Here is a 9,864-nt window from a genome sequence, read left to right as displayed (position 1 = left end):
GAATAGAAGGCAAGCCTGTCCTGTGCCTCTGGTCCCAAGGGGACATCATCTTCTTGGCCACCTGTACCAAGGACAGACGGGCTTGCCCCAAGGTGCCAAACCCGGAACTCGCAGAAACAACCCCATGGAGAAACGGGCAGTCAGATGCCATCTTCCACCAAGATGTGGCAGCGTTGTGCGTGGCATGGGGTGCGCTGGGGAAGGAGTGGAGACTGTCCCCCTCAGTTCCCAATCCCAATGCACGGGCCGTGTGCAGGGATCCTGTCGCCTGACCTACGCCAGGAGATGGTAATAGGCATAGAGTGCCATGCTAGTTCACTCACGCTGCTACAGGTTTGTGATTGTGTCTGCTTAGTTCGGCCTTGCAGAGTGAATCCAGGACGTGAACTTGGAGCCCGGGAAAGCAAGGCCCAAGAGGGACCAGCTCTCTCGCAGCTCTTCTTCCTTGACGCGACTGAAGCCTTGCTGAGGAAGCCGCGGCGAAGTGCTGTTCGCTCCAAGCCAAAGCCTCTGAGAAAGCACAGCATTCGCTGAGAAATGTTCTGTGGGCTGCAGCTGCTTGCCTGAGCCCAGTCTCTTGGTTGGAGAAACCCGCATACTTCGAAAGCCTCTTTGCCTGGCCATCTACCCTTGCAAAGCAAAGCATTCGTTGGATATCATATTTCGGTTTGGGGATGCTGCTGCTTGCCTGAGTTAGTCTGTGAAGCACGGTGGAAGATACCCGCATGGAACGAAATACCCTTTGCCCTAACATCCTCTCTGCCTGAGCGAGAAGGGTGGTTGCACACCACTGTCACCGCATTCCCAGGAGCAAGTGTGGGGAAAGCACAGCACGCCGCCCCCGGAGAAAAGACGTAGCCGCTGGCCTAGGTGTCGGGAAAATTGAACAGCCACATGCAGAAAAATGAAATTGGACCATTTCCTTACACCATACATGAAAATAGACTGGAAATGGATGAAGAAGCATAATATGAGAAAGGAATCCATCAAAATCCTTGAGAAGAGAATAGTTAGCAACCTCTTTGACCTCAGGAGCAGCAACTTCTTCTTAGGAACATCGCCAAAGGCAAGGGAAGAAAGGGCAAGAATGAACTATTGGGATTTCATCAGATTAAAAAGCTTTTGCCCAGCAAAGGAAACAGTTAACAAAGCCAAAAGATGACTGTCAGAAGTTATCTGGGAGAAGATATTTGCAAATGACATACCAGATAAAGGGCCAGTATCCAAAATCTATAAAGAGCTTATCAAACTCAACACCCTAAGAACAAATAATCCAATGAAGAAATGGGCAGAGGACATGAACAGACATTTCTGCAAAGAATACATCCAAATGGCCAAGAGACACATGAAAAAATGCTCCACATCACTCAGCATCAGGGAAATACAAATCAAAACCAGAATGAGATACCACCTCACACCTTTCAGAATAGCTAACATGAACAAGTCAGTCAATGACAGATGCTGGCGAGGATGTGGAGAAAGGGCAACCTTCCTTCACTGTACGTGGAAATGCAAGCTGGTGCAACCACTCTGGAAAACAGCGTGGAGGTGCCTCAAAAAGCTGAAAATAGAACTACTCTATGACCCAGTGCTTGTAGTACTGGGTATATACCCTACAGATACAAACGTGGCATTCTGAAGGGGCACATGCACCCAAATGTTTATAGCAGCAATGTCCACAATAGTTAAACTATGGAAAGAACCTAAATGTCCTTCAACAGATGAATAAATAAATAAGATGTAGTATATATGTACAATGGAATACTATGCAGCCATCAAAAGAAATGAAATCCTGCTATTTGTGATGACGTGGATGGAACTAGAGGGTATTATGCTTGGCGAAATAAATCAATCTGAAAAGACAACTATCATATGATCTCCCTGATATGATGAAGTGGAGATGCAACATAGGCGGTTTCGGGCGAACGAAAAGAAAAATAAAAGAAGATGGGATTGGGAGGGAGACAAACCATAAAAGACTGAATCTCACAAAACAGACTGAGAGTTGCTGGGGAGAGGTGTGTTGGGAGAGGATGGTGGGGGTATGGACATTGGGGAGGGCAGGTGCTATGGTGAGTGATGGTGAGTGCTGTGAAATGTGTAAACCTGGTGATTCACAGACCTGTACCCCTAGGGATAAAAACACATTATATGTTTATAAAAAATTTTTAAAAATAATTTAAAAAATCCATTAAAGAAAAAACACATATTGCAAGCCCAGAGCTAATCTCATATTCAATTAAAAAAGTTTGAAAGTTTTCCCCTTAAAGATCAGAAAAAAGACAAGTGTGTCCACTTTCACTACTCTCATTTGATAAAGTACTGGATGTCCTAGCCAGAGAAAGAAGGAACACAAAGAAATAAGAGACTCCAAAAAAAAAAAAGGAAGAAGTAAAATTTTATTTTATTGGATAACATGAACTTACATGTTAAAAAATCCTAAAAACTTCACAAAAAATTTTGAATAAATTTAGTAAAGCTGCCAAATACAAGATCAATATATAAAAGACAAGAATTTTGTTTTGTTTCATATTTTAAAATATGGAATGCTTCCCAGTTTTTCATGTCATCCTTGTTCAGTGTTCACAGTAATCTTCTCTGCATCATTCCAATTTTAGTATATGTGCTGCCAAAGAAAGCACAAGACAGGAGCATTTTAATACTCTAATGATGAACTATCTGAAAAAATAAAGAAAATCTAATTCACAATAGCATCAAAAATAATAAAATATTTAGGAATAGATTTAACTAAGAAGATGAAAGATCTGTACTCCATAAACTATGACATTGATAAAGAAATTGAAGGAGACACAAATGGAAAGATAGCTCATATTTATGAATGGTAAGAATTAACATTGTTAAAATGTCCATACTACCGAAAACCATCTGTAAATCCAATTCCTATCAAAAATCCAATGTTAGGGGCGCCTGGGTGGCTCAGTGGGTTAAGCTGCTTTCTTCAGCTCAGGTCATGATCCCAGGGTCCTGGGATCGAGCCCCGCATCAGGCTCTCTGCTCAGCAGGAAGCCTGCTTCCTCTTCTCTCTCTGCCTGCCTCTCTGCCTGCTTGTCATCTCTCTCTGTCAAATAAATAAATTAAATATCTTTTAAAAAATCCAATATTATTTTTTTACAGAAGTAAGTAAAGAATCCTAAAATTTATATGAGACCATAAAAGACAACAAATAATCAAAGCAGTTCTGAGAAAGAATGAAGAAGAGAAATTACACTTCTTGATTTGAAACTATACTACAAAGCCCTCATGCTCAAAACAATAAAGTATACTGGCATAAAAACAGACCAACAAACAAGTAGAACAAAACTGAGTGTCCAGAAAGAAATCTTTTCATACAGTCACCTAATATTTGACAGGGGCCTCATATGTAACGGGTAAAGATAGTCTGTTCAATAAATGATATTTAAAACTGAATAGTCAAATAAACAGTATGAAACTGGAACCTTATATCACTCATAAGTCTTAACTTGAAATAGATTAAAGACTTAAAGGTAATGCATGAAACTCAATTTCCTAAAGGAAAACATAGGAAAAATTCTCCTTGATATTGGTCTTGCCAATAGTTTGTTGGATACCAGACCAAAAACACAAGCAAAAAAAGCAAAAATAAATAAATGGTATTACATCAAACTAAAGTTTCTGCATTGCCAAAAAAAAAAAAAAGAGAGAGAGAGAATGAAAACACAATCCACAGAATGTAAGAAAATACGTACAAATCCTATATCTGAAAAGAGGTTAAGAACCAACAGATACAAATAGAAAAAAATATATAATTTAAAAAATAGCAAAAGGATCTCAATAGACTTTTTTTTTTCAAAAAGTTATATAAATGACCAACAGGAGCATTAAAAAGTGCTCAATGTAAAAAACTCAGGGCAAAGTCATTATGGTGTTGTTGTTGTTGTTTACCTCTGAAAAACACAGCAAGATATTACTACTTATTAGAATATATACTACCAAAAAATTGAAACTAACAAATTTTGGTAAATATTGGGGAAAATGGGGAAATTAGGCACTGTGATAGGGATATAATTTGTATGGAAAACAGTATGGAGATTATTCCTATCATTAAAAGTAAAATTACCATATGATTCAGTAATCCCACTTCTAGGTATATATCTAAAGGAAACGAAGTCACTGTTCAAAGACATATCTGCACTCTTATGTTTATTATAAAATTATTAACTCTAAGCAAGAGATGGAAATAACTTCAGTATCCATTAATGGATGAATGAATAAAATATATATGGTAAATATATCCTATGGAATACTACTTAACCATGAAAAATTAAGAAATACTGCCATTTACAACAGCATGGATGGATCTTGAAGGTATTATACTAAGTGAAATATTTCAAAGATTTTATATATTTTTTTAATTTATGTATTATGATATCCCTTACATACAGAATCTGAGGAAAAGGCAAACTAATGGAAACTTAGAGTTGAGTTGACAAGGGGTGAACCTGGGGTGGAGTAAGGTGGTCAAAGGGTGCAAACTTGCAACTATAATATGAAAAAGTTCTGGGGATCTAATGTACAGCATGATGATCATAGTTAATAAAATATACATACTTTTTTATTGTGCTTCCCTTTATTAAACTTTGCATATATCACATTCTTACAAGTTGAAAGTTTATAGCAATCTTGTATAAAAGAGGTCTGCAGCCACCATTTTTCTAACAACATTTGTTCATTTTGTGTCTCTCTGTCACATGTTGGTAATTCTTGCAATATTTCAAGTTTTTTCATTATTATTGTATTTGTTATGGTGATCTGTGATCAGTAATTATGACCCACTGAAAACTCAGAACTAGTTTACTTAAGGTATATACATTGTTTTTCTTTAAAAACATAATGCTTTTGAACAGTACAGTATAGTGTTTATTTTTTATATGCACTGGGAAACATAATTTTTTATATGCACTGGGAAACCAAAAAAAATAATAATTTGACTTAGTTTATTGAGATAATCACTTTATTGAGGCAGTCTGGAACAAAACCCACAAGACCTCTGAAGTTTATCTCTACTATACTATATACATAAAAGTTGCTAAGAGAGTAGATCTTGAAATTACTTACGATACATGCATAAAAAAACAGTGGCACCTATACGAGATAGTAGATGTATTAATATTTTTATGTAGATTATATTGCAATAAAGATGTATACCAATTTATCAAATTGTACAAAATTTACACAATGCAATGTTATAAGAAATCATTTCTTAAATTTACAAATTATAATATGTCGATTTTTTTTCAATAAAGCTGGAAAAAACTTTTTGTAGAATTAATCTATTTTTTCAAAAAAGGAAGTAAGGTAGTAAAAACAGCAACTAACTCTGAAATAATAGACTATAAAATCCATTTTCGTTATATACACTGTGACAAAAACTATTACTTAGTTTACAATGAAGGAGTACTTATGAAGCATGAAGGATGGTCTATAAATAAGGCGGAAAGAGCTCAGTTTTAAGGTTTAAATTTAAAATCTTCTTTTGAAATAGTAAACTGACCACCCAGTTTTCCAAACATAAATGTCTTAACTGCATGAATTTATTTCATACAACTCTATCATCTAGTTACATAAGAAAGCAGCATGCAAATTTTGAATAAGACAGACTTGCTTAAGTTTATTTATGTTCAACAGTAAAGGATACCTCCGTAAAAATAAATAGAAGAAAAATCAGCATATTTATTATGATAATTATTATTCATAATGAGATTCATATTGAATTAGGGAATATATATCCTCAGAGGGGGTAAAGTAAAATGAAATTTATCTTGGTAAATGTGTCTATGAATAGTCAATACAATGCCTTAATATAAATGAATATTACCATTTTGAACAATTTAATTACTATTATTAGAATTATTATAAGCATAAAAATAGCTATCATTTTAGCATGGAGTATGAGACTCTCATGCTCCATGCTTCATCACATCCACACAACAACTCTGCATAATAAGTATTATCATCACCATTTCATGGGTGAAAAAACTGAGGCTAACACATTTAGATAACTGGTTTATGATTACATGGCTGGTAAAGATGCATCACACTAATTTAGGCTTTATGATTTCAGAATTGTACTCTTTCCACTGCACATTCTATTACTCTGTAAATTCTTGCCTGTTTTCATTTAGTTCTTTAATTTTATTCATGTGGTGATAGCTTAATGCTTCATTTAAAGGAAGCTTAAAAAATTCATTTAACCAAAAGCTCCCAAGAATTAAAAATGTCATGGATTAATGTAGACATGGATATCATTAGTTAATGGGTAACTATATATTTTCCACTCTAGTGAGATAACAATCAGAGTATTTTTCTAAGTTTTAGTCTCTGAGTGTTCAAAAGGACTTTGTTAAAATAGAAATATTTAGACAAAGGTGATCAAAAGTCTGGATCAGGTCACCTTAAGATAAATATTAGGAAACTGAGGAAACAAATGGAGATTTGAACACTGAGCTATGATGTAATGAATGGTTTCAAGTATTTAGTAGAGTATAGAAATGCCCTTTAAAGCCTGGTCTTAGCCTAGCTTTGCAGCTTCTGGGATATCTATCTATCATCTATCATCTGTCTATCTAGATATAAATTTGAAAACTTTTTTAACTTAAAGATATTGAGAAATAGAACATAATCAGCACCATGGAAGATCTGTTTATGATAACAACCTAGCCCCTCCTCCCAGTTTGTTAATATTCTCTCTTATTTAATGTAACATTGTGCAAACAGACCACTACTGATCTGCCGTTATGAATGAAATAGCTATAATCATCTGTTTGCATATCCTGGTGAAAATATTCATTTAGTTCCATGTTGTATTTCTAGGAATGGACCAAATATTTATTTTTATTTTTAAGTTTTCTAAATATTGTCCAACTTACCTCAAATGTTTTTATTATGGGCACTTTCATTCTTTCACATTCTTGCAAGACAATTTTACTGTTGCCCAATATGGTAAGTGTGTAATAGTATGTCATTTTAGGTTTTAATTTATTTTTAATTTAATTTAATTTAATTCCAGATTCATAATAGAGATAAACAGTTTTTATATATGAGTGGCCATTTGGATTACCCTTTCTGTAAAGTACATGCTCAAATCTTTTGATATCTTAACATTGTGTCATACTGACTTCTTTAATAGTAGATTTTCTGAATGAACTTTTAGCTGTGTAGGTCTTCTCTATTTTATTTTGAACTTGTTTTCATTTCAAAATCTTTATATTTATTTTCATAATCTGCTTTTGTTTTGATTTGTTTATTATCTATCTATCTATCTATTTATTTGCCAGCAAGAGAGAGCGAGCAAGTGAGAGTGCAGGGAGGGATGGAAAAAGAAGGGAAAAGAATATTAATCTGGCTCCAGGCTCAGCACAGAGCCCAACTCTGGGCTCTATTTCACAACCCTAACATCATGACCTGAGCCAAAATGAAAGAAATAAAATAAAATTAAGGTGTTAAAAAAAAGGAAAAAGAATTGGAGGTGTAATTAAGTGACCACCCAGGCACCCCTGTCATATCTTTAAAGTTCTAGAGTATCCATTTGGTTCATTTATAAAACCTTTCTCGATATCATTTTTAGGTTCAGTTTTTTGTTCAATTTGCTTCCCCTCTCATTTCTTTGAGCAGAGTAATCAAGCCATTTTACAATCTTTATCGATCATTTTAACATCATACTTAATCCCATTTTGTCTATCAAATCTTGTTAATGGTTTTTCTTTGTGTGCTTTGTTACATTTTGCTATGTTCAAGATATTATATTTGAAACTCTTATTGAGTAGGGATAATTAAGAGCTATAATAATGGTATGGTCCTCCTTGGCAGGATTTTCTCTTATATCTGAGATTCTACAAGACAATCATACTCCAAATTCAGTGATTGACTTTCTCAGTTTACACAGAAGGCTAGGTAGGCTATAGTCTTATTTCTGCTTCTCCTTTTGCTTTGGGGATCTCAACTTAAACTTGGGTTGTACCAAAGTCCTCAAATTTGATTGCTGCTGGATTTTGAATTTTGTTTCTCTAGTATCAAGAGTCCATTAACAACACAGCTCAGTGTGTTTTAGCAGTTTCAAATGCTCTCATAGCTAAAATGGCTTCAGGGCATATATCTCTAGGCTCTCATTGTATTTCCTATTTTGGCCCAGTAATCCCTCACTTATTTTTATAATCATTCAGATATTTTTAACTTTAAAAGCTATTTTGTCTGGATTTTTAGTTGTCTTAAGTAGGAGTTTTTAGATCACTATTACTAGAAGCAACAACAAATATACATGAAAATATCTGCAGTAGTTTATCACATCTTTATGGATTTGAACTTCCATAAGCAGAGGCATCCTTCTCTAATCACTTAGGCAAACTCCAATTTACCCTTTAAAACAACACAAGGATTGCTTCATTTAAGAACATGTTCAGGGATGACTCTTCCCCACTGTTCTTACCAACATTCCCACACACTCTTTGCTACACACACCTTGTTTACGAAATTTCATTAGGTATATCAGCGTGACCAGAATTTTGCTCTATTGTATTTTTGTCCTTTAGAGCTTTAATTAAATATGAATTCCATAGAAAGTCTGTCCCTTTTCTTTCAAACCTGGGTTAGTTATTTCTTCTCATTCTTTGTCAGAAGTTACTTTATTAGAGAAACTTATAGCTCTATTGTGACTTTGGAGCCTTTACAGTCTTTTGACTGGAAAAATCACCCATCCCTGAGATTTTTACGCAGCTTCCTAGCTGATATTATTCAGAAATCTGTTCAAAACAGACTTTTTCAGGGAGGCCCTTTCGGACCACTCAGTTAAAAAACCTCTTCTCAATCACTGCTCTTTTTATAATGTGCTTATTTAGTTCAAATATGCATCCCTATTAAAGAAAAACCAGTACGATTTTTTTTTAAGTTGGCTTACCTATTGTCTATGTCTCCCATTAAAATGATTCCTCTGTGCTGGGGTTTTGTTGTGCTCATCTTAGGCCAGGAACTCAATAAATTGTCTCTGAATGATTGAATTGCTTGACTCCCTTGCTAGATTCTCAACTTCATGAGGCCTAGGATTGTTCTATTCAGTCCTTCTTTATCCTCAATGTCTGTTATATTGCAGTCACTTATGTGACTAATGGGGAAAATCACAGAAAGAAAGAGGTAAAACTACAGAAAAACCCTGTAGGTTCAATAACACAAAGCTTTCTAAAATTATTTAGCCCAGGAATTGAATACTGGCTGCACTTTTGATTTTTTAAAAATGGTATTGAATTTAATTTAAATGGAAATACTTGAATGGTAGAATAATTAAAAAATTATAAAAGCAACTTGCTCCTTAAAGTAAGAATTATATAGGGCATCTCTTCTAGAGCAAAATTTTCAAATGTCAAACATCTGAAAGCATAGAAGGAGAAGTAAGAGTGTGAATTGTAATTCAATGCTCTTTTCTTCATATTCAGCAAACAGCTTTATTCACACCTTTCCAATTTTTTCGACTCTTTTGACAAAGCCTTCAGAGGAGTTACTGCTGATGACAACCATCACAGCCTAACAGGAGAAATTTTATAAAGAAAAATAATAGCATGTTTTTCCCAAATTGTTAAGGATATGGTGAAGCTCTGTCGGATTCAAAGGAGGAATGTGCAATTCCATGCTATATATAATGATAACTTATTTTAATAGTGGCTTTGCAATTTTTCAGATATATCTATTTACTGAAACCACTATAAAATAAACAAAAACAAACAAATTAACAGGGGTTAATTCGAGAGAGAAACTATCTAATCTAAAAATAGCACATGTTCACAGAATACACAACACATATCCCAAGTACTACTATAGGTTTCAAGTAATAGTCAA

At 34.6% G+C, this 9,864-nt stretch overlaps 1 non-coding gene across 1 annotated transcript; it reads right to left on the bottom strand.

The window, feature by feature from the left end:
• Positions 1–2,535: 2,535 nt before the first annotated feature.
• On the bottom strand, positions 2,536–2,642 carry LOC131815379 (U6 spliceosomal RNA). Its single transcript, XR_009347695.1, has one exon. It is a non-coding gene; the product is annotated as a U6 spliceosomal RNA (small nuclear RNA).
• Between the last annotated feature and the right edge of the window lie 7,222 nt (positions 2,643–9,864).

Source organism: Mustela lutreola, chromosome 14 (assembly GCF_030435805.1).
Source record: "Mustela lutreola isolate mMusLut2 chromosome 14, mMusLut2.pri, whole genome shotgun sequence".
NCBI lineage: Eukaryota > Metazoa > Chordata > Mammalia > Carnivora > Mustelidae > Mustela > Mustela lutreola.
Note: the sequence above shows the minus strand (reverse complement) of the source record. Positions and strands in the feature narration are given on the sequence as shown.